Source organism: Panthera leo, chromosome D1 (genome assembly GCF_018350215.1).
Source record: "Panthera leo isolate Ple1 chromosome D1, P.leo_Ple1_pat1.1, whole genome shotgun sequence".
NCBI classification, from domain to species: domain Eukaryota; kingdom Metazoa; phylum Chordata; class Mammalia; order Carnivora; family Felidae; genus Panthera; species Panthera leo.
In genome coordinates, this window is record NC_056688.1 from 38,373,749 (window position 1) to 38,397,450 (window position 23,702).

Below are 23,702 nucleotides of genomic sequence, written 5' to 3' on the forward strand. Positions count from 1 at the left end.
GCTTTCTATGCTCCGTCTCATTTGCCCCTCACGACAATCCCATGAACTGAGTATATTACTTCCTCCATGTTATAGGTAAGGAAACAAGTCCCTCCCCCCACCCCCCGTTGTCCCCCCCCCCCCCGCCCAATATTACATTGTTTGCCAGCCACATAGTCGAAAATGACAGAGCTGGGATTTACACCCAGGCTTTCTGACTCTCCTTTCTGAATGTTTCTTATTCGGACGCAGCATCTGTAGCCCAGGGGGACTTAAGTGGCTTGCAAGGGTCGGTCCAAAGTAAATGGCTAACCCAGTGCCAGGATCCAGAACATCTCATTCTCAGTACAGGGTCTTTTCTTCTAAACCTCTTGTGAGCTCTCAAGACAGCATTCTTCAGGTTTTCTTTAGGGATGTTCTTAGATACACATTTATTTTAGAAATCTCTAGGCTTTCACAAGCTTTTACTTATTAAGTGAAGCTTTCAGGGGAAAAAATAGAAGGCTAATAATTCAGATGCACATTTGCATACGTTACATAAGGCTTCTATAAGAGGTAGGAGTCTCTAGTTGCAGGCTTATTTTAAGTTGCAATGGAATGACTTTGACAGAGCAGAAATCACAGGCTCCTTACCCAGCTCAGTAACTTAGATGGCAGAGGCATTTCTGCCATGGAAAGCCGGGCTCCTCCTCGTCCCTGAGGAGACCCTGGATTTCTCTTGTCGATCTCCGGCTGGGCTGATGAACCACCATTTGCTTGGCTTTCATCTTGTTCGTTGCTCCAAACTTCTAAGTTGCTCTTCAACTTTTAAGACACATTTGAAATATTTCAGCCTCCCTAAGTAATTTGTACATACGCAGAGCAAAACCCAAGGAGTTACTCCTTGGAGCCCACCACATCTGGTTTGCTTAGACAAAAACAATACGCCCTCACTCAGCTTCATTTTAAAATGGGACAAAAATCCCTCTGCAATGACTTTGGAGGCTAAAATGTTGGAGGAGGGAATGAAGGAGTGAGGGGCACCGATGCCTCATGGAATTGTAGGTGTTTATTTTCTGTCTTGACCTTTGTGACTGCAGCCCCAAAACATAGTACTGTGACTTACACATCACAATTTACGTAGCTGATCTCAGGTACTTTACATGTTTCTGTCACTCTCTCAATAGTTACCTTTTCCCCCTTTGGGGACATTGTGGGGCTGCGTGTCCCTCTCAGTCCTCATGTTTCATGACTCCTGTGTGCGACTGACGTATTCACAGGTCACTCTCAATTGCAGCAAAACGCTCTATCTGAAACTGCTGACACTGCTCAGATGTCCATGTTTTCACTGCCTGTGGAAGTACAAACATACTGATTCTTGTCTTTCTGTGTTATTTGAAGCCGACAAATCATTTTTCACATTGAAAGCCAGAATCTTGGTCTCATGAACTCTCCAGAGGGACCCTAGGCAGTCTTCACAGCCAATCCTCTCCTCTCTGTTGAGTGAACACACTACACCTTTGCTCCTACCGTCCCTTGCCGGAAATGTGTATCTTACAAAAAGCACAGTTAGCTCTCAGTAAATGTTCAAGAAAAAAAAAAAAAAATCCTACAGCCACATAGCTAGTTGGTGGCACTTGAAATTAAAATTAGATCCTGACCTCACTTAAACAAATATTTTTTTGAGGAAGAAACACATTCACGTAGGTTAAGAAATGTGTACGGAATCCATCTTGTTCCAAAACCCCAGGCATGAAAGCTCTCTCCTGGGATCCCCGGAGCTGGATCACCCCTTCCTCTTAATCCATCAACTTCCCCTCCCTGACTCCCACTCTCTATCGGAAGATTCATTTTGCCTAGAAGGTGACAGAGCAAACCAGATCACGGAACATACATCATGCTCTGAGCTAGATGACCTCAAAGGACACTTCTGCATGGCATCCTAGGTCTTCCGGCCTTATGCAAAATCACGTGGGCTAGGTTGAGAATTCAGGCCCCGGAATCAAGCCTCATTCAAACCTCAGCTCTACAACACACCAGCAGACTGAGAGGAGGGACAGAAACCAATGTAAACGTGCTGATAATTTAACCTCCCCCATCTGTTTCTTTTTTTCTTCTTCTTCTTTTTATCAGTCAAGGACAGTCATGGATGTACTTCTCATAGATGAGGATTAAAGAGCACAAGGCCCATGAAGTCCATATCGCAGACCTGGGATGTAGGATGTAAAAAAGTCCCAAAAAACGTCACTGCGTATTTTTGCCAAACAGACAAAAATTCAGATGCAATAAGGAAACAAACCAAGGCAATGAGGCATTCAGGAAAGCAGATTTCAAGAATGAGTGCCTGTGGTACCCATAGTCTCATTAAAGAAAAAAAAAAAAAAAAACGTGAAATATGCGGGGATAAGACGAAAAACTACAAATACATCTAGAAGCTTAACATCAAAAAGAAGGACTTTTGCTGTTGTTCCTGAGCTTTGCCAAATAAAACCATGGCTTTTATTACATTTGGTATGTTTGTTAATTAGAGTCCTGGGGGCAAAATCCAGCCCTTTTGATGTACTCTGTGGATGAAATTGGGGATCGGTGATACATAGAAGGAGTTGCACATTTCTTTTCTCCTGGTCTCACTGCATCATTTGCAGGCTCTGTAGAAGAAACTCCAGAGACCAAAAACTTTCACAAAATATCAGAAAACGTCTCTGGAGACCAAAGCGCATGAGGCTGTGGGGCCAACTCTGGGGAATGAACGTGAGCCCGCGTTACTCAATCATCATGGAGACCTGGGAAACGTCTGAAGGACTAAACTTTACATTTCTGTCCTGCAAATGTCTCAAATATCCGGGATGTTCTGTACAATTTCTTCAAGCCTATGAAAAATCATGCAGGCTAAGTTCCTGAGCCAATGTGTACTGAGTGTCCAGTGCACTCAGCACTAATGCACCTGTGCTCGGTGTGCGGAATCCCCTGATGAGAAAAACAGCCGCCCCATACGGACAGTCAGGTAGGCAGCAAAAGCAAAATACAATGTCACAAGTACTGTGACGTGGGGATTCACAGGGACCCTGGGTTCCCATCAGTACTGCACTTATCTCAGGCTACAAGACAGGGAGACACTTCCCAGGATAACAGTACCATATGGTCTCCAACATGCATTGATTAATCAATCAATAATCACCCAGAACGGAATCTCTAAATACTGCCATGCTAGGGGGCTTAAGGTCCCTCTGAGACCTGTCACCCAATTTTAAAAGTAGGATCTCAAATTAGCAAAAAGAAGACATGTTTATCAGATCTGCATATGGCATAAAGTTGGGAGAGAGCGCTAGTAAATTGACGACTTAAAAAGCAAGATTCGAAAAGATCTAGCAGCCTGGGAGGATGGCCTGAAACCAAGAAAAATGTAAAAATTTGTATTAAAAAACCAAATACATAAAAACAGGAGGAGAGAGAACTGGCTCAGAAGCAGCCTATGTGAGAAGACATAGGGAACGATGAACTGGAAGTTCTTCTTGGTTTGACTAACAAGCTTCTTTAACGAAACAAAATGTCATTATTAAACCGTAATAACCTTAAGGGCAGGGATCACACCTTAAATATTTTTAATATCCCTCCTTTGCCTACCATAGAGCCCAACACAGAGTATGAGCTCTGTAGGACTTTCTTAAACGGGGTCAGAAGCGAAAAAGCCTCAAGTAATAAGCTCCACTAAAGAATGGGTTGTGGTCAGGACCACCAGGGAAAGCTATAAACTCTTCTCTTACGTACAACTTTCCTGATACTGCCCTGGGCTTCCTCCTCCTGTTTCTTAAGCTGATAACCAAAATCAGAATCCTTTGCAAGACTTAGAAGTCTGACTCGATGCCTGCCTCACCTCCAGTCCCACTTGACAGGGTTCTTTTTGTTCACACACTGTTCCAGCTTTTTCGGTTCCTCCGAAGCCAAGAAAAAGTGCTGGACTCTGCATAGGAGACTCCTCCCCACCGCACCCTTGCCCCACCTCACCCACAGGTTTTCCACCTGCTTCTCCCGGTTCACTATGGCACATTGCTTGAACTTGCTCAGGGAACCCTCCCTGAACCGCAGCCCAGGCCCGACCCCTCTGTTGTACATTCTTCCAGCTCCCAATGCGTCCCCTTGCTAGCACTTTCTACAGGCCTCTTTCAACGTTAGCCAGGGAATTATTGTTGAAAATCTGCCTCCCCTGCTACAGCGTGCACTCCATGAGGGCAGGGGCATTGGCTGTCCTGTGTCTTCGCCACTGGATCCCACGTACCCAGGCCAGTGTTTCTTAAACTTTAGTGCCTATGAATGGCCTCAGGGATCCTGTTAACCTGCAGATTCTGATTCAGGAGGTCTGGGGTGGGGCCTGAGATCCTGCATTTCTTCCAGACGTGGTGACATTACTGGTCTTCTGATCCACTTTGAAAAGGCAAGTTCCGCAGCACAGCCTATGCAACACCCTCTTCTTCCCAGATCACTCAGATGATCTAGTCCCGCCGAGCCGGTCTTCCCACCTCGGGTTCCTAGCGGTCCAGCCCCTAGGCCGCACACCTTCAAAGTGTCTTTCTGCAGTGTGAACCCAATCATGCTTCCCCCCTTCTTTTCAAAACTTTAGAGACTCCCTGCCACCTTGTAGGAAAAACAAACAAACAAACAAAACAAGCTTCTGGGTACGGCATTCAAGGCTTAACCCTGCCTACTTTTCGGGCCCTTCCTCTTCTGCATCACCATCTTACATCCCAGACTCCTGCCCTCTCGAAGCCCTTGCAGATCCTCAGACTCACTAGGCTATTTGACCCCTCTCTACCTTTGCTCAGGCCACTGACTTCCCTTGGAATACCCTCTCCGGCTCCATCTGCCTGTCAGAAAGCCACACTCTTGGTGGCTCAATCAGTTGAGTGCCTGACTTTGGCTCAGGTCATGATCTCCTGGTTTCCTGGGTTCGAGCCCTGCATCGGGCTCTGTGCAGAGCCTGCTTCGGATCCTCTGTCCTCCTCTCTCTCTGCCCCTCCCCTGCTCACGCTGTCTCAAAAATTAAAAAAATAAACTTGAAAGAAAGAAAGAAAAAGAAAGAAAGAAAGGAAGGAAGAAATCCACACTCTTAGGCTGTGTGAGGAACATTTCCAGGATTCCCCTCTCAAGGAGAACTGGCCTCTGCCTCGTTTGGGCTCTGCTGCAGCTCCTTGTGCTGTTCTAGATTATTTGCAGGACAGCTGTCTCCTTCCTGTCAGTGAGTCCTCTGAGCACAGAATTGTGTCTCATTTATCCCTGTTCCATTTATGCCTGGCACATGGCTGGCACTTAAAGAATGTGGAACACGAATGAATGGGTGTTACTATTCTCTGCTCCAAATGCCGTATTTTAAGGGGGATCCTTTGCCACAGTGGAGCCCTCCTAAGAAAGGAACACCAGTATTGGTCCAAAATCCACATGATACGAGAAACAGTTCAAGAAATGGCCTAAACATAAAGCGTGGAGAAAAGATGTGCCTGCGTTTAGTAGGTGCTCAATAAATATTTACTGAATGAACAAATGAGTCAGAATAGCTCTCTCCATCTGGAGCTCTCAACTAGAAGAGAGATTACCTGCGTTCTGAGTCATCTGTCGTTCCAGGAGCTTGAACATTATACCAAAGGCAGAGATCTCAGTCCAACAAAATGATGAATTTCCTAACAAGACCAAGATGTACCAAATTGCTCTCTCTCTACTCTAGGAGCCATCTAAGCCTTCTCTTTCTTTTAAGTGATGCGACTAAGTCTCTGGACCAGTAAGAGTTATGTTTGTGACAAATGACAGAAGAAAATTAAGTCGTGGGTGATTTATTGCCTCCGACGGTGTCACTAGGTGCCCCTCTTTTCCTCCCACCACCACTGCCCCTGTGCTGGCTTCAGTGCAAAGTCCCCCACAGCTCCAGCTCACTTGTCCCAACGCAAGGGAAGGACATCCTCCTGCTCCACACTCCTGTGACAGGTCCAGCTGGGACGGTGGCTGAACAAAACCCGTGGCCCCAGGAAGGCAGTTCTCTGGTGGAACAGAGTATCACCTGCCAATGTTGGACCCAGGGCAGTTGAGGGAGAAGGACGGGGACAGGGCTGAGAGTGAAGGAGAGGACGATTTCTCAGACCAAGACAGCATAAGAGTTACCCAACAGAGGGGCACCTGGGTGGCTCAGTCGGTTGAGCAACTGACTTCGGCTCAGGTCACGATCTCATGGTTTGTGAGTTCGAGCCCCGCATCCGGCTCTGCGCTGACAGCTCGGAGCCTGGAGCCTGCTTCGGATTCTGTGTCTCCCTTGCTCTCTGCCCCTCCCCCACTCATGCTCTCTCTCTGTCTCAGAAATAGATAAACATTTAAAAAAAATGTTTTTTTAAAAAATAAAAAAAAGAGTTACCCAACAGAAAAATAAGAGCAGGGAGACAAAAACCACAGTTAGCCACCACGGCCCAAATCTTTGTTCCTACCATAAAATGTGTAATTGCATTCAATAGTTGATGTGCACATAATATACATTTGGTTGACCACCACTGGTTATTAAAAACTCCCAAGCAATTCAACGCACATGTTACTAACCTGGTGAGAATTCACTAGACCAGAGGACTTTTGTATATTGACTTTTTTTTTAAATTTATTTATTTTAAAGTTGATTTATTTATTTTGAGAGAGACAGCAACAGCATGAGTGGGGGAAGGGCAGAAAGAGAGGGAGAGAGAGAATCTCAAGCAGGCTCTGAGTTGTCAGCCCAGAGCCAGACGCAGAGCTCGAACTCATGAAACCATGAGATCATGCATGACCTGAGAGGAAACCAAGAGTCCAATGCTTAACCGACTGAGCCTCTCAGGCGCCCCTGTAACATTGACTTTCTTTATTCACCTCTTCAAAAAATGTTTATAATATTGAGGATATAATGATGAGGAGAACTGTCCTCATGAAGCCAATAATTTCATGGAGCAGGCAAACAGGAACAAAAACAATTGCAAAGCAGGTGACCAGTAGCATGAGGAAATCACCTATATCCCTATTATCACATCAAAATCTAAAAAGATAAAGCGAAAGTTTAATCAAGCATCTTCACCACTAAATATCAGTTTTCTTGGTTAACGTGACCAGCTGCCTCTCTGAGTGGTGATACAGATTGGCAGAAAAGTTATTTTTGCTGAAGGAATCTCAGTGTTTCCCTGGCGTATGGGAAGAAGAAACGCTACCCACTGGCTTGGGGCCGTCAGTTCCAAACCTAGCAAAGACTCACGGACGTCACATCGCGGATATTGCAATCCCCCACCTTCAGAGCACAGAAAACAACAGCTTACTTTCAATGAGATGAGCAGCTCCTATCAGCCACTGTGTCTATAAAGAATAAAAAAGGAGAAAGGGAGGAGATAAGCAATGTCTTGATTCGCAAACCCTTTAATTCCTTGCGTCACCCATACTTCTGACTTAAGTCCTCAGTTTCACTGATTTTTCTCAGGTTGATGTTTTGAACTTCTACCATGATCCCACAAAGCGTGCGACCTCTCAGGTGTCCCCTTCGCTGTAGACATTCTTTTCTTTGTCTGTAGTAACATGGCCTGCTCCGCGTCCTTCAGAACCTGCCGTAAGTGAGAAGGTTTGAGAATAACAAACCTCAGGCAGAGAATAACAATGCTATTTTACTTGTCTCTCTAGCCTTGATCATATATTTCAAGTTCGTTGGGTCCCGCATGATAGCAGTGGTGGCTGAATTTACAAAGCTTACCAGAATTCTGTTCTCTGATTTTCACCTGGTTTAAAAAAATGTTTCCTGTTGCCTATTGAAATCTTAGCTGCTCTTAAGTAGCACGCTGTACTTATCCTGAGTTAAGGAACATCTAGGAAAGACTCGGGATTATTTTGTTATCCCCTTTTACAGGAAGCACAGATGTGCTACACTTAGGTGATCTAAGAGGCAAGGGGTTCCATTGTCATTGCTGGCCCACACTGTGGGCCCAGATGGGCTGACATTTTAATTTGTTTCTTTTGTGGCTTCCATTATCCTGGGGACCAAGGTATAAACGTGTCTGGAATCACAATTTGTGGAAAGGCTAGTAAAACTTTGGAACAGTGCCAGGACCATTCAGTGCTTGGGATGGATTCCTTGGAGTCACTCCAAATGTATGGGTTGTCCATTTGTGCCATGTGGCCAGACTTGAGTCCAGAGTAGACAATTAAGACAAAATGATGTTTACTGCAGCTTTGCTGTACAATGGAAAAAAAAACAAGGGAGCAGTCTGGAGAGGGTTGCCTCTGTGTTTAGAAGACTTCAGAAGGTTCCATAGAGGTATGCTGCTCACATGTGGAGAAGCTTGTGGATGCTTAGAAAGCAGTTGCTATACAGATATAAAAGATGATTTAAAGGGGAAGTGATGGTTAAGGACGAAAGGGCTCTGCTTTTTGGTAATTGTTCTGTCTATTGAAAGCAAAGGTAGCTCTATGCGATAAACCAAAGCGTGGCATCCTGGTTCAGCCTGGGTTGGTACCCCAGCTTCCCCACTTGTTGGCTGTCAGACTCTGAGAAAGTGAACTTCTTCTCAGAAAAGCAACCGTATTGCAAAGTTAGGGTCAAATTAGGTAATACATACAAAATGTTTAGCATAGTGCCTGACCGCTGGAAAGCGTTCTGACAAGGCTCATAAGCAGACGATCTAAAACATTATATGAATCCAGTGGCTTATAAGGCTTTTGGGGTCTCAAGCCTTTCTGGAAACCTACTGAAAACTATTGGTCCTCGTTCCTCAGGGGGAAAAAAATGCACACATACAAAATGTTTGCACACAGTTTTAGGGAGTTCAAAGACACAAGGCTGTACAGCAAGGTTAAGAGCCTTTGTTCTAGGGCTAAGTCCATTCCAAAAAGAGAGAAAACTCCTCAGTTTTATTTATTTTGTATAAGTTTTGATCATTTATGATCAGAATTTCATAACTTTTTAGATTAGGAAGGGATTTTACCTAGTCTAAATCCCCTCCCCTTTGTTTGGAATAACAAAATATCAAGATCCTAAGAAAACACTTGGTATCAGGGAACTCTATCAATTTCACCTTTACATAATTTAAAAGATAAATTTTCCTTTTATCAACTACTCTTCATTTTGAGATATTCCTTAAGATCTAGTGTATGTCCACTCTGTTCCTAACTCTGTACTCTGAGACACATTTACAGTGCTCAGCTCATGTCCATTCAAAGCCCCACGATGGACACAATGACCATTAATTCTGTGTATTTTGATCGGCACATCTGCTGTACCCATTTGATATTGTGCTATTTGTTGAACTATATTGCTGGAGTATAACTTCATCAAGTAGGAATTTGTATGAACAGAGTTATTGAGCACCGAGACTGGGACAGGCTCCATTCTCTCCTCCTAGGATACATGGATGAATAGACAGAGATGTTTTCTCCCCATGGAGCTCATAATGAAAATGATCTTTTCTTTTGGACAAACATGGCTAGGGTTGAGATTCTATACGTGGACAGGAACAGAGGTAACCTGCAAGTTTCCAGTCAAGTGAATGTCACCAAAGCTTCCATTACCATTCCCCAAGGATACATGCCTTCATTTGCTTAAACAATAGTTGACAGCATGGACAGCACTAAACACAGAAAAGCCAAAGTGTGTCTGGGCATAATCCCACCCATAACTTCCCTCTGGCAGGAGCAAGAACGATATATCAAGGGGTAAATAGGCCATGTTTAGATAAGTCATCCCTTGGTTTTTCATTGCAAAATGCTTTTAAACACTTCTACTTTGCTTCCAGGATGTTTTGGGTGACTTTTGAGGAAAATGTGAACAAGAGAGCAAAGGCCTCTTAGCTGTTTATAGTTAGAATGGAGCAGGGAATATGGCTGCCAATGTGGAGAAGACGCTGATTCATATAAGGAACAGGAGACTGGAACGTGAAAAATTGGAAGTAGGTCAGATAAGGGACTGGGCCAAAGGCAAGAGACACTAAAGGCTTTGAAATCATGGAATCTTGTTCAATCTACTCCTGGAGCCCCAGAAGCAGTAATGACACAAAGTCAGTGTAGCTAACACGTCACTGGGATCCATGGGCTCTGGGCAATTCACCTGATCTCACTCAAAATACAGGTAGAATGGTGTTGCTGTAGCCCTGAAGACACAGGGCAGAGACAACAGAGTCGAGGTGGTGCTGACCTGGCTCAAGAGCTGACAGTTGGGGCTAGAGCCTCCACTGACCTCAGCTTCCTGTCCTGTCTAGTGGAATGGACTACTGGCTTTCATCCTGAAGCTACTTTGGGTAACACCAGGTCTACGGAAACTATCGCACCAACACACCCAAGCATCTCCTTCCCTTCTTTGCTTTCCTACCTAGAACAATCTCATCCATTTTTGTTGCCCTCCACACCTACAGCCTCATCCTTGTCTGGCTAAATATACTCCACAGTTCTTCAGAAAAGGGGAAACACTCTCCGTGACGTTATCAGGAGGATCTAACTCAGCCTTCACTTCAGCCCTTTTTTACCTGAGACGTGACTGCGCAATAGCCTAAGAACCACAGCGAAAAAGCAAAAATCATGTTTGTCACGTCCGAAGAAGGTGAAAATAAGTGAGTTGTGTCGTTTGCTCAAGAGAACAAAATCATTTGCTTTTGACCTGGTAATGCAGTGACCTTTCTTACGTGCACCCATAATGTGCAAGCCACAGTATTTTTGGCAGAAGACTTTCTTATCTCCTCTCCCAGTGAACGCTTTGATAGACGACAGTATAAATATCCTGTAGCCTGGGTCCTTGGTTTTGTAAACAACCAGGAAACAAATAAGATATTTTGCCTGGTGACCAAGGCAGACTCACAAATAGGCTCCTATAAACAGAGGGCAATTGTAAAAGGCAAAGACAAAACCGATGGTTTGGTCCATGCTTTATATTTAACTTGCCCATTACGCCACTCAGAGTACCCTCACAGCCCAGACCTATGTTTAAAAAAAAAAAAAAAACAGACCTATGAATGTGGTTAAGCCCTTGCTTGAGTCATACAGAATCCATCAGGTATATTATCTTTCATGATTTTGTTCATGACACAAAAGGTAATTGCCTCCCGCAGACTAAAACTGGGGATCTTCAGCTATTGGCTAGTAGGCAAAACTCTTAAAGTATTCCAAGCCACTCTATCTCAGAATTCTAGCTTTTAAATGGATATAATATTTCCTTTTCCTGAGCTGGCAAACTGCCATCCTTCAGTTAAAACCTTAAGTAATAATCCTGACTGGCTATCTCTAGTTTAGCAAAAATAATGCATTGAGCACAAGACACATAAAGGTACATACACATACGTGTGTGTGTGCGCACACTCACGTGTATACATGTATAAGCCCAAGTTCCAGAGAAGATCATCCTTCTGCACCCTGAGAGAGGTTAGAATGAGGAATACATTGTCGTCACCTCATTTCTCCAAGCACTTATGTTCTTCATTATTCGACGTTATCTCTGACAGGGAGTTCTCTATCTTGGAATGTGATTCGATAGGCTAATGGAAAGCAAAAATGTTCTTTGCAAACACGAGTGCAATAAAGATGCTTAATGATAAACCTTGCATGTCATCAAGCACTTGAGGCCCTTTTAAATCAAAACAAACCGTGGCAAATGGTATGAGGGAACCCAGAACATTAAAATTCAAGTAAACTTCAATGCCTCTTGGAAAAAAGTACGATTGTTGTATGAAACCTTTAAAAATAACAACAGCGAACATCTGTCGAGTGCTCATGATAGGAGGAACACTGTTCTATGCACTTGGCATATACTTTTTATTTAACCCTCAAACACCCTCTAAAGTTCGATACTTAAAAACGAAATTTGAAGAAACATGAACAGTGACTAGAATACACAATATCGCGATAGAACAAAAAGTTTTCAATTTTGCCCTTACAGAGCTCTTTTTTAAAATTTTTTAATTTTTTAAATTTACATCCAAGTTAGTTAGCATGTAGTGCAATAATGATTTCAGGAGTAGAATCCAGTGATTCATCCCCTACATATAACACCCAGTGTTGATTCCAACAAGTGTTCTCCTGAATGTTCCTTGCCTGTTTAACCCATCCCTCCAGCTACAACCCCTCCAGTAACCATTTATTCTCTGTATTTAAGAGTCTTTCACGTTCTGTCCCCCTCCCTTTTTTACATTATTTTTGCTTCTCTTCCGTTGTGTTCATCTGTTTTGTATCTTAAATTCCACATATGAGTGAAGTCATATATTTGTCTTTCTTTGCCTGACTTATTTCACTTAGCATAATACCCTCTAGCTCCATCCACGTTGTTGCAAATGGCAAGATTTCATTCTTTTTGATTGCCGAGGAATATTCCATTGTATATATATACCACATCTTCTTTATCCATTCATCAGTTGATGGACATTTGGGCTCCTTCCATGTTGGCTATTGTCAATAGCGCTGCTATAAACATTGGGATGCATGTGCCCCTTCAAACCAGCACACCTGTATCCCTTGCATAAATACCTAGTAGTGTAATTGCTGGGTCATAGGGTAGTTCTATTTTTAATTTTTTGAGGAACATCCATACTGTTTTCCAGCGTGGCTGCACCAGTTTGCACTCTCACCAGCAGTGCAAAAAGTTCCTCTTCCTCCGCATCCTCGCCAACATCTGTTGTTGTCTGAGTTGTTATTTTTAATCATTCTGACTGGTGTGAGTGGTATCTCATTGTGGTTTTGATTTGTATTTGCCTGATGATGAGAGATGTTGAGTATTTTTTCATGCGTTGCCCTTACAGAGCTCTTAGGCAACATATTTCAGGTCACTGCTAAATTTGTATCTTTATATTTACATTTATAAAGATATATATGTATAGAATTATATGAAGGTTTTTCATTTTCCATTCCTCGACATTCTAGCTCCCCATACATGTGTGAATCTCTGGATGTTCAGGCTTTCTCAGAGACATAGGAAATGCAAAGTGACTAACGGCAGAGTGATGTCATCAATAGCAAGTCCAACACAACCACAACCCTTCCCTTATGGCCCAGGGGAAGAGCCATTTCCTTCTCTTCCCCATCCATAAAGTTTTCAAACGTGTGGCAAGGCACACCTGCAATGATGATCCTCACTGATGAGGTGAAGTACCTCCCTCATTTTCCAAGGGCTTAGCCTAGCCTAAGAACTATTTACCTAGGAGATAGAGAACAGTTCAAGGCTTGCTGAGCTCAGAACAAGCCCAATGTAAAAGAGACAGAGAGAGGCCTTAGAAACACAAAGGAGTAGTGGCAAGAGAGAGAAAGAGAGAGACCTTAGGAAGAGAAAGGAGCAGTGTCTCCTACACAGGCAAGGCATATGAGGCACAGGAATGGAAACCAAGAAAAGCCCAGATCTACTAAGGCTAGTGATTGGCTCTACAGAAACAGCTCAGTTTGTTAGGAACATTCCACATCTGGCAAGTTGAATCAAATTAAAACACTTCTATGTGCTTATATTTCCAAACCAAAATGACCTCCTCATATATGCCTGGTCCCCTCTGGACCCCCATGAAGACCACCAAAGTGATCTTTAACCTGCAGGTTGACACAAAGTCACGCTCATTCACGTTATCTTTTTCTCGACTACATAGTTCTTGGAACTAAGGAAATTTGAGGAAATTGAACTTTGATTTCTGTTTGGTTTTACTTTTTTAAAAAATCTTTTTGGTTCAAAAACCCTAGAAAATCATTAAACAGGGCCAGCAGGCATTAAGTCTGAATGAAGAATAAAGAGTGAGCAGGGAGAAGACTTTTTGTCTCCCAAAGTTTTCTTCACAGGCAGTTGCTGGCATAGGCACTTTGGAATCACTTTGGCATTTAACCTGAAGGGGAAAAGCAGTTTGGGTAATAGATTACTGATATCCATTGTGCAACTAGGAACACAAAAAGTTTCTAAAAAGTTTGAGGTTCGTGCAGAGCAGACTTTCTTCATGAAACGTGGGCTGTAAGAATTTTTTATGTGCAAAAACTAACCTGGGGTTTTCTGGCCCAGTGAGTTCTAGTTCTTTCTTCTGGGCTCTCTGACTTTCACATCCATTTACTAATGAGAACTAAAAGTAATATGTCATATTTGTAAGTGCTTGACATGGAAACGAAGGAAGACTGTTTCAGTCCATCTTTTTTGCTTGAAAGAAACAAAGGTGCATTCAAGTTACTCCATAAAATTGGTGGCGGGAGGAGATTAGATGGGGGAAGGGAATTATTACAAGAATATGCAGCAAGGACTGAACAGGAAACACATCAGCACTGAAGGCATCTCTAACGACGAGTGTCTTAGTGCCTTTGCTTTCTTTCTGTGTGTTACTATGGCTGCCTCAACATTAACTCTCTATCTGTTCTGATCCTTCAAAGTTTGAGCTTGCATATGGTTCACGGCATCCTCTTACAATCTGACTGCTGCCAACTGGCTTAACATCTTAGCTTCCCATTGCCAAATCTCCAAGAGAGGCATCTGATTGGCCCTGGTTATCATTTTAAGCTAGTCTATACAGATGGCTGGCTGGGTTACAGAACGGTTGCCTTCAAACCAAGTGTCTACCCTTTGGTCCACTCATCTGAGAAGAGGGGCAAAGACATGGCATAAGAGCATGACTATTTAGAATGAGGCCCCAGTGGAAAGAGAAAGATATGGATGGGACAGGCTGAGAAAAGTATCTCTAGTTTGCTGGCAGATTACAGGAAACCAGTTTATCCATCTTCCTTCTGAGTGGAGCTAATCTTAACTAATCACAATAGACCTGGACTATTTTCGGAGTGGCATGGGAGCATGACAGCACCATCTTCTTTCCTCTCCCTTGCCCTCAACTTTATCACCTTTATCTCCATTACATCTACCACTCTATCGCCATAACTGACCAAATGCCGAGGAATCTGCAGACTTCTGTATCAAAGTATTCGGAATTTCAACTTAGAGCGCCAACAAAAGTATTTCTCATTTTCCAGGGTCACTCAATTGTTTTATTTTAGAGTATCATGCCGGTAGACAATAAAATATTAGAATAGGGATCATAGATACCCCTTGGCCCACTCCCATGGCATTTATTGCAATAGGAATTCAATCAACAGAAGCGCCCAAACTATATTTGGTGAGTTTTGGGAGATCTAAGTCAGCTGACCTCACCATTTGGTCACCTAATACAGAGAATCGGTTCAAAGAATATTTACAATAATGACCGATTGTACAATGCCAAGACATGATTGCATTAAGACTATTAACTCTGGCATCCAGCAAATATGGATTCAAATCACAGCTCTGTCTTGCAATATCTGTGTGACTTTGACAAAATTGCCAGTCCCTGTGAATCACTTGTTAAGTGGATGTAATAAGAACCAGTTCACAGGGGTTTTGTAAATATCTAGGCAAGATAATATTTATAATATTATTTAAGATAAATAAATATTTAGGCAAGATAATTTAGGCAAGATAAACCTGCATAGGTTATTGCAACATGCCTGGAACATAATAAGCACTCGGTAGGTGATAGTAATGGTTTCTATTGCTCTCACTATTATCATTCACATGGGTGTTATGGGGATTGCAGAATGTGGATGAGAGATGTGAGGATTATCTTCAAAAACGAGACATCTTAGGAGAGATGACATAGATGTACTTATTAGAAGTGGGCATGCATAGAATTTGCACATACACAAGCGGGACTCAGAAAAATGGTGGGCTAAGTGGGAAATGTTATGTGTGAAACAATGTTAAGCGATAGTCTTTAATCGGGAAAAGGAGGTTCAAATTCTGGTGAATTTTTAATAGGGATAATGCCTCTGCAAAAAGAAAGGAGAGATCGCTCCCAGTGTGAAAGTGTATCTGCTGTAATGTAACAGGATGCCTAGGAGTTTCATAACTGGAACATGAACCCTATTAAAAGGGGGAATTAGAGCATCGAGCATTGCAAATGGAAAGGACCTACTGGATGGAAGACATGGAAGTCATTCTCAGAAACTAGGGACAGCCCACTGCTTGGGTGTACATTTCACTTCCCTGGGGAGGCTTAAACCTCCTGGGTTAGTGTCCCCTGCTGTATATTCTCTTCCTGTGTTTTCCCTACTAAAATACTCACTGCACAGTGGTATTACTTGTTTAAGGTCTATCTTCTGCTTATAAGCTCTGTTTGACCCTGACTCTCCGTTTATCGCCTTGTTTCCACAACTGGCCAAGTTCCTGGCACGTGGTAGGTATTCCACAAACGTGCTGAGTGAATGAACGCATGAATGCAAGAATGAATTAAGTAATGAACATGGAATTCAGAGGTGATTGCATCATATACTGGTCTGCATTGTTCTCTAATATTTATAAGGATTAGTCCTACTTTCCTGTTGACATTATAAATTGCGTTGAGACACAGCAAAAATTCTGCATCATATGTCTCCACCACTATGAGGTATCCAGTTACAGGCATAAATGGTCAAAGTCTTTCTGAGCTCTCTACTAATAATCCTTTTTACCCTCTAGTCTCCATTTTCTATTCTTTTTATACCAATGCAGAAATTATACCTCTGTCTCACTATTACGTTATAAACATGTCTTTTGTTACTTTTCTCACCAGGACTTACCACTTGGTAAAGTCCCTGTAAATAAGTAAGTGACTAAGGGAATATCTGGACAGTACATATTTCAGAGCACACTATCCAAACTTTCAGACTTCTAGAACCTCACACATTGCTGTTGTGATTTCAGGCTTATAGATCATGCAGGAATGCATCACCTCAAGCCAACATTTTGGGTTGAAATTGCTGTCTTTGTTGTTACCATTCACACAAATGTTGAATGTTTCTTCTCTTGTTAACAAGGAACATTTTACCGTTGCATGAAAATATTTTTACAATTTTAAGATAACTTGAGAACTTTTGTTGGTAAAAGTAACATGCTCAGTTGCTTCCTAGTTAGCGAACTCTAATACATCCCATCAGTTCATCCAACAAGCTTTTTTGAACACCTCTTAGGTTCCAAGCACTTGAATTACTCAGATCAATAAGACTGGCCCCTAAAGATGCTCCAAGTCTTTATGTATCATAGCCACCTTCAGAGGGCCTGAAAGTTGAAGTGTAGACTATTCCTTTCTAAGGGCCCCTTCAGTCTCACCTCTGTCCTGCATGTTGACTCCTACAAATCCCTCACAACAGACTACCATGGCATTTAAGACTTCTGAGTCTATAGATTATACTTCCTCTCTATGAATTAGATCCTACTCCCAAACTTCCTTACTGTCATGTAGATTTTTCTGTTTTATCCATCTACTTTCCCTTTTAGACAGCATATTTTACAATCATCTTGCTTTAAAATATATAAAATATTCCTCTGTCTGAGTTTTCTCATCTCTGAAAGAAGGATATTGAGAATTTGGGACCATGATTTTGGAATATCAAGGAGACAAACAGGTTAACAAGGAGAAATAATCCCTGAGTGAACAAAGTATAAACCGGCACAACTCTGGCAATTTTTAAGAATAGAACTTTTACTTTCTCTCTGCCTACTTGAAGAACTTCTCCTGCTTCTCCTTTATCCTTCTTACACTAGATTCTCATGGAAATCCTAAGATAAAGCAGATCCACAGAATTTTAGAGCTTGAAAAGGTCTCTGTACTCCAACATGAGTTAACCACGAATAAAATAAAGTTTATGCCTTAGGGTCCAAGGCCCTGGGAGAGGTCCAAGCAACGTGTGCACATTGTTATATTTTTAATTAAATGTCAAAAATAAGGGTTTTTTAAGTTTATTTATTTATTTTGAGAGAAAGAGAGAGCGCAAGCAGGGAAGGGGCAGAAAGAGGGAGAGAAAGAGGTAGAGGGAGAGAATCCCAAGCAGGCTCCACACTGTCAGTGCAGAGCCCTAAGTGGGGCTTGATCTCACGAACCATGAGATCATGACCTGAGCCAAAATCAAGAGTCAGACATTCAACAGACTGAGCCATCCAGGTGCCCCAAAAGTAAGCTATTTTAACCATTATTGGTAAAGATTATAGTCTCTGCAGCCTGATTTACTTCCTTCAAACTTCCCCCTTGTGCTGGAGGAACTGGGGCAGCCATGGGTATTTTTGTTGATCTGGCTAAGGAGCAGTTGAGATGGAGATACCCTTAGCCTGGGTATACTGGGTCATATCCACGTACATGTGGATCACAGTTGTTTCAGGGGGTAGTTGTTCTTTTGAGTTGTTCCAGTGTAAGGATGGATTCTAGGAATAGTTCCAGTGCCCAGTGGGCTCATTAACTGGCATCATGTCACAAAGATGTAGGATTAGAGGCTGTTTCCTGATGCATATCTGTCTTAGGGCATTCAGCACTGGCAATGTAAGCTAGGGAAAAGATAAATTATCTTTCTATCCTCCCTGAGAAGATAATATTGCAAAAACCATTGTCACATGAAGAGGAAATCAGCCCCCAAAATGTAGGAAAAAAAGTAATAAAGGGTGGTATCGGATAGTTAATTGATAAACAGTTATTGGATTTTGTGATATTTATGGTATTTCACCCTAAAAATTTGTTGTCATTTTGTTACTGATTTTAAGTAGCTGTTCACTTTCATAGCTAATTTTGGATCTATAATTTTATATTCTTTTCATAAAAAAGATTCTTATTATATAAGCTTCAGTCTCCCCACCTGGATTTGGCCCCAGCCCTACTTAATCACCTCTCCACATTTAACAGATGGGGAAACTGAGGCCTAACCATACCACATAGTTCCAAGCAGTACTGAACTAAACCCTAGGTCTCCTGACTTTTTGTCTATTGTTATCTTTACCCACATCATCTTACTTTTGAGAAGTACCTAAAAAATCAAATATCTCTACTAAAAAAAAAAAAAAAAAAAAAAGAAAGAATCAAGTAAAAAAAAAATCTCCTGACCACAGTATGTAATAATAGTAAACCCTTACATAGCATTTCTTATATGTTAGGCATTGTTTTAAAGTGTTTCACATATAGCTCACTTAATCCTTAAAACAACTCTATGATTAAGCTAATATTGATACCCTCATTTTCAGAACAAAAATTTATACAAAGAATGGTTACGTAACTAAAGTAAGGTCACAGTTTGCAGAGACTATAACATCCTTTGTACTGTGGATCCAGCAGCAAACATTTTTTAAGGGCTTATGATGTTCTAGGCACTTTGTTAAGCACTATAGTTAGTGCATTATCTCGTTCAATCTTTAAAATCACCTGTTAAGATAAGTAGCATTATTACTTCATCTTATGCTTGAGAAACTGAAGTACAGAGAAATTAAACAATTTGTGCCCAAGGTCATATGTCTGGTGAGGGGCAAAGCCAGGACTCAAATCCAAGCTTGGCTCCAGGGTCAGGGTTTTGAGTTTCTGCATGATACTGCCCATCAAGGAAATACCTTCAATGACCTACCATTGCCACAATTCCTGTGGTTCCTTTCCCCTAAATTTATAATTAGAATGGGTATGTGGGCAGAATTAGAATAAGGAGTGGGGTTAGCAGCCTAAAGGATATAGTAACCCCTTCTTTGACGACTGTTCTCCACCTTGTGAGATTTATATATAATCTCACTGTACACACACACACACACACACACACACACACACACGTTTGGATCTTAGTGGAATATTTGTTCTTTGAAAAATGAGCTTTGAAAAGAATTTTCTTGGTGGTGATGGGTGATTGAGTGTGTGTGTGTGTGTGTGTGTGTGTGTGAGAGAGAGAGAGAGAGAGAGTCAAGGCCATACATCATAATACTCCCTGCATCTGATCCTGTCCTCAACTTTTGCTGTCCCTTAGAGATGGCCACTTTATTTGTGACTCATATCCTGTGATAAAGTTAAGAATGACAACCAGCAGATCAGTGATTTAGATGCTGCAGAAGGTCTATCGAGGTAGCAAGTCCCTACAAATGTCAATAAGATAATGTAAATTAAGTGGCAAAATGTAATCCCTAGGGAGTGACAGAGACTTTGGTAAATAAAGTAGAGAGCACATGTTCAAACTCGAATAGCAGATACCGGCCTCCAGGAAACGGTTGCCATGTGGCAATATAAGCCTAGTGTGACCATATCTTGACCATTCTTCAAGAGAAACTAGAAATCTAGATTTTTGGTGTAAAATCTCCTAAACTGTAAAAATTTTAAACTAATTCAAAAAAAATTTTTTTGTTTTTAAAGCACTGTGTTCGCTAACATTGTGCAGGCCAAACACACAACAACAAACCCCACATCAGTAGGCCTCTCCCTGGCAGTCTGCTCCAAAGGGGGTTAAATGCAGGAAACTCCGAAATGGGAAATGACAAGGGAGGACTGACAGAAATTTGGATCTTGGTGGAATATTTGTTTTTTGAAAAATGAGCTTTGGTAAGAATTCTCTTGGTGGAGGTGGGTGTTTCAGGGTGTGGGATGGATACGGGCACTAAAGCAGTGGACTTTTTGGATCAGATCCTCTTAATTTCTCCTCTGGTGTAGCATTGGTCTTGGGCCCAAGGAAAAAATAGCAGAAATCTAATTAACAGCTCAAAGGGAGCAATCAATTTACAATTGTGTGAAGTGCAAATTCCTTTGTGCACGAAACAAATTACAGTATTTGCAAATTTGTAAATAATGCAGCACTTTGGGCTATCCAAATGCTTTGGATGCCCCCAGGGAGAAGGAAACAGAAGTCTGAGGAGGCAAAATGTTAGAAAATGACCTATTGTCTCACGAAATGGAATTTTAAAAACATCTTTAGTAATTGATTTTTTCAATTGAATCCTTATTTAGGAACTATAAAGGGGCCCAGTTCTTAGGTCAGTAGGAGAATATCTAGAGAAGTAAACAATTTCACATCCAAAAGTCACAGCATGTTATTTACAGAGTAACTTGTTTCAAAATGTCTGAACATAAAAAGTTGCCCCCAACTCTTCTTATGCTCTTGGTTTGTGGCTAGAACTTCCAATTTATAAAAAGAGATAGCAAGCCCTGGCCATAACAACCATTATGTTCAATGTCAGAGAAGGAATTGGTGACAGTTCAGGACATGAATCTGGTCTATCTGTTCCATAGCAATAATTTTGTGAACCGTTCAATTCACAGAGATTTATGGAGGCCCTTTTATAAAATGCTAAGCTGTTATTAGAGATTCACAAGATGCCCTGGAAGAGTGTATGGTGTATTTAGGAAAGTAACAGTGAAAACTCATTATTTTTGCCCAAGATTTTTGAAGCACTTCTCTTTGGGTTGAGCTAGGAATTGAGAATAAAGTAAACGTAACTTCATCCTTACCCTGAAGGTGTTCACAGTCTAATGAGAAAATAAAATTTAAGCCAAACATCTCAGTGCGGAGATGGGTGCTAAAGAAGAGATATGAGGGTGAGCGCGTGGACACTTTGACAAGTGCTTGACTCTACCAGGAGATCTTTCAACAGGCGATGAAAATCGCCAGGCACAAGGGCGTGGAAAGCATTAGAGATAGAGGTAAGTGGACTATTTATGGGCCTTATGTTGGAGAATGACGGTTCAGATTTGTGCTTTTCAAATATTCTTTCCCCTGTGTTCTCATTCACTATAAGAGGAGTGCAAATTGGTTGAACCTTCCCACAAAATATTTTAGCAAATCGTTAACAGGACCCTTAAAACATATTCACATCCTTTCAGTTAGAAATTCCATTTCCAGGAATCAGAGGGACTGCCAGAAACGTATGTATGAGGAAGCTTATCACAGCATTATTTATAACCATGAAAAACTGGAAACAGCCTCCATGTTCAATAATGGAGTAATGGTTAAATAAGTTATGGAACATTCAAACCATGTGATTTTAAGCACTAAATGAAAAAAAAAATCACATCTTAAAAGAGTATTTCAAAACAGGCAAAAGTTATTTTAAAAAACAATGTAAAACAAGGGTGCCTGGGTGGCTCAGGGGGTTACGCGTCCAACTCTTGGTTTCGGCTCAGGTCATGATCTTGTGGTTTCTGGGTTCCAGCTCTGTGTTGGTGGTGCAGAGCCTGCCTGGGATTCTCGCTCTCTCTCTCTCTCTCTCTCTCCCTCCCCATCCTGTGCACTCTCTCAAAATAAATAAATAAACTAAAAAAAAAAAGAAAGAAAAAAAGAAAGAACAATGTAAAACATTTAATAAAGTATTATCCTAATTTTATAATAAAAAGTTGAAAAGTACTTCCCAGTGTTGGTAATTTTCACCAATATCTTAACTTTTCTGAGGTTTTTTTTTTATTCCATACATACCACACAACAAAAGGGAGTTTCTCCTTGTTCTGTGCGAAATCTGAAGAAGTGACTTTTGTTTTCTTCCCTCTTAAAAGTGTGATCCAGGATTCACAAGTCAATTAGCCTCTGAGTCGCATTCCCTTTATAATAACCAGGCTGACTAGAAAAGTAAAGGAGACCACGTAAGGAATGGAAGAGCAAGGAAGGATCCAGAAGTCGAATGTTAACATGAGAACAGAAAAGAACACGTATGATGAGAGTGTGGGAGGTGAGGACTAGAAGAAAGGGTGGGGGTTGTGTGCTGAGGACTTGCCAGATTGAAGATTTCAGGGGTGAAACATAGACTCATACGTAAGGGTTCCATGTAAGAAATGTCCCAATGCAGTACATGGTTAAATGCCAAATAAATGGCCCTATGGACAATTAATGTTATAAAAGTTTGGAGGAGTTTGGTGGAGACCACCATTATTTGGTCACATACATGAATCTATGTATCGGTCAAGCTATTCCCTTAAAACCTCCCTTTAGCAATCTTTGTCAGAGGGTGTAATTGTGTAGCCTCCACTCTCTTGGCCATCTTTTCTGGGGAATTTAGTTACTGAAGAGCTTAAAGAACCATTGTGAAAGGATTTTAACTACTAAGTAAAAGGAACGGTTATAAGAATACGATGGAAAACAATTTGAATCTAAAGTACTATTTGAGAAAATTCAATCTCTGCACAAAAATTCACTTGAGCCTTCAATATCTCCTAGCCTTTAAAATGCATTCACATAAAATCTGCTTTACAAGGGAGAACCAGCCAGGAATATAGCCCAAGAAATTTACCACTAAACAGGGACACATATGTGTTTCAGTTCTTAGGAAAACTGTGCCTTGCTAACTTTCTCCCTGGATTTCTTGGTTCTCTGCATTGACGAGCCTATGGTAATTTCCCTCCTTAATGTTCTTGCTTTTACAGTTTTTTTTCTGATTGTCAAGCACCTTCCCCACACCATTGCTATTCTAGGCTATACATGTCTACAGCAGCATCAAGTGACCTTTAGCTATTACTAGTTAAGTGGATCAACACATTTACCCAACCGCATAACTCAGGCCCTTCAGGGGTTTTCCAGTCAATTTTAATGTATTTCAACCTGACACTGGCAGATTTCCACTTCCTTTGTTCCTTGTGTAGACTTGGTTTATGTGTGTTGGTCTCTAAAAGGGACAGAGGAGGTAGCTGTTGAAAAAATAAGATTGACACTTTTAACCACACAATTTGGTCTAATAGCTTTGATATGCTAAACTTGCTAGCTCCTCCAAGTGTACCTTTCTGATTTTGCATTACAACACCACTCTGAATCCCTAAGGAAACCAGGCTCTGTGTGTGTGTGTGTGTGTGTGTGTCCGTGTGTTTTTTAATTAAAAAGAAAAGGAAGAAAAGAAAGAAATGCAAACCAGTGAAACCGTTGTTTGACATCATCTCCAGATTCATTCTGCGGACTGCAGGCCTTCCCAAATCCCGGTACACTAGAGACCTCTAAAAAAGGAGAAGCTGAGACTACAGATCATGTTCTAAAGAGCGAAAACAGGTGATGTCATAACGCAC

General features: G+C 41.6%; 1 long non-coding RNA gene across 5 annotated transcripts; it reads right to left on the minus strand.

The window, feature by feature from the left end:
* Positions 1 to 580: 580 nt before the first annotated feature.
* LOC122201424 lies at positions 581 to 23,697 on the minus strand. 5 transcript variants are annotated; one of them, XR_006194139.1, is made up of 4 exons: positions 23,552 to 23,697; positions 22,132 to 22,273; positions 1,150 to 1,310; positions 581 to 783 (listed from the first exon to the last, which is right to left on the minus strand). It is a non-coding gene; the product is annotated as an uncharacterized LOC122201424 (long non-coding RNA). The 5 variants fall into 5 exon arrangements; XR_006194140.1 differs by lacking the exon at positions 581 to 783 and adding an exon at positions 7,269 to 7,305 and having other exon boundaries at positions 1,010 to 1,310; positions 23,552 to 23,695; XR_006194138.1 differs by lacking the exon at positions 581 to 783 and having other exon boundaries at positions 1,010 to 1,310; positions 23,552 to 23,695.
* Positions 23,698 to 23,702: the final 5 nt, after the last annotated feature.